A 2337-nucleotide genomic window follows, 5' to 3' on the forward strand; every position below is an offset into this window, starting at 1 on the left:
TAAGATGGAAACGCACCGAAGAGGAGCTGGTGAGAAGTGTAGTTCCAGCGTGGATGACACGGGCAAATGTTAATAAGGAGGCTGGCAGTCGCGAGCGCGTCCGGCCAGAACCGAGGAGGCACGTAGGAGTGGAAGAGCAATGTGCAGACACAGTCATTAAGAGTGCGAATGACGCGCTCGCCGCGACCATTCTACTGTGACGTGTAGGGGCAAGTGAGTCGAAAGATGGTGCCGTGGGACGCAAGAAGATTGCGGACGGCGACGTTGTCAAACTCCTTTCCGTTGTCAGTCTGCAAGGCAAGAATAGGACGACCGAACTGTGTGGTGACATATGAATAAAAGGCCGTGAGTGTGGCAAGAGCACCAGACTTGCGACGAAGAGGGAATGTCCACACATAATGAGAAAAATCATCCAATATCACCAAATAGTATAAGCACCCGTGTTGCTCGCAACTGGGGACGTCCAAACACCACTATGCAATAACTAAAATGGAAAGGTGGAAATGTTTGTAGACTCGCTAAAGGGAAGACGAACGTGCTTGCCAAGACGGCAAGCCTCACAAGTGTGGTCGTCAACCTTATTACACGAGAAAGAAAAACTCTGAAGAATCTGACGCATAAAGGTGGAGTTGGGATGACCGAGGCGGGCGTGCCAAAGATCGACACTAGCAGCGAGGGCGGCGGGACGACGGGTGGTGGTGGCGCCGGAGGGATGTACCGGGTAAAGCTCGTCCGGGCTGTCACATCGGTGGAGTACCATCCGTGTACGGGCGTCATTCACAGAAAAGCCGATATCGTCAAATTCAACAGTGATAGGGTTCTCACAAGCAAGGCGACGAACAGAAACAAGATTGGTAACTAAGTCAGGAGACACAAGAACATTAGACATGTTAACGAGAGTAGAAGTAGAAGGAAATGACATATGACCGACATGTGTAATGGGTAGAGAGGAACCGTTACCAACGGTGATGTGAGTGGGAGTATGAACAGGAGTGGCGGACGGGAGGTTACCGGGATGAGCAGTCATGTGAGCAGTGGCGCCCGAGTCCATGTACCAGTCACCTCCGCCACCGTAGTTACTTAGTGACGGAGCCGAGTGCAGAGCAGCGAGGAGGACCGGGTCCCACGGCGGCGGCACCTGGGGAGGGAGAAACCCTCCATAGGCGGGAGCGGGCGCGGGCGCGGGCACGGTGCCATAGCCACTGTAGGGGGCGGCGTTCTGCGCGGTGAAGAGCACCTGGTGGCTCGCCGGCTGAGGCCCAAGGACGCCTGGAGCAGGAGCCCGAGGAACCGGCATCAAGTACGCGTGTACGAAGCGCGTCCAGGGGTCGGTGCCGTAAGTCCAGGGCGGGGTGGTCTGCTGCTGCTGACGAGGGGCCCCCCTTGTGCCTGTTTGCGACCACCCCCGCGGCGGTTGCCGCGGCGCTCGCCACCCTGCTGCAGTTGCTGGGGGAGGAGGGGCGGGGGCGCGGGCGGGAGGGGGTAGAACCCCGGAGGCGCGGGGGGCGCCGGCTGGTGACGGGGCGCAGACGCGGGCGGGGCGGCCGGTGGAGGGGCACCACGCGAGGTGCTGCACGCGCTTCTTGACCCCCTTCATCCGGTGCTCCCCCAACCGCAAGTATGCCACGAACTTGGGGAAGGAGGGCTCCTGTATGAGGGAGAGGTTAGAGGCGGCGTTACCGAAGTCCTTATTGGGGCCGGCGGTGAGCGTGCTGAGGAGGAGGTCGTCATCAACTTTGGCGCCAATGTCACGGAGCTCATCTGCCAACGTCTTCAGGCAGCGGCAGTAGTCATCGATAGACTGATCATCCTGATGACAGTCAAAAAATTCCTGCTACAAAAAAACGCGGCGCTGAAGCTTGTTGTCGGTGAAGAGGCCATTGAGCTTGACCCACACGGCGCGGGCGTCATCACCATTGCTCACGACCGTGTGAAATAGGTCCTTCGAGATGGTGGTGAAGAACCACCGGATGAGCGTGGCGTCGATCCCGGTCCACTCGGAGTCAACCACCATGGCGCGGGAGTCGATGGAGCCGTCAACATGATCCACGAGGTTGTTCTCGCGGAAGAGCAGCGAGAAGTACGTCTTCCACGCAAAGTATGTGGTGTCGGTGGCATCGAGGACGACCGGGACGCGGTCGTGGATGTTGATGTCGCGGATGTCAGCGGGGTCCGGCCCGGCAAAGGGGTTGTAGGAGGAGGAGCCGGAGGAAGTAAAGGCGGCGCGGAAAGGGAGCGGCGCGGCGCGAGCAGGAGGCGCGGCATGGGGAGGTGGCGCGGCGCGGCGGCTGCGACGTGGGGCACGGTGCGGGGTGGCGGCAGCGGTGTTGGGCGGAG

This window comes from Triticum aestivum, chromosome 5D, assembly GCF_018294505.1.
Source record: "Triticum aestivum cultivar Chinese Spring chromosome 5D, IWGSC CS RefSeq v2.1, whole genome shotgun sequence".
In the NCBI taxonomy this organism is placed as follows: Eukaryota; Viridiplantae; Streptophyta; class Magnoliopsida; order Poales; family Poaceae; genus Triticum; species Triticum aestivum.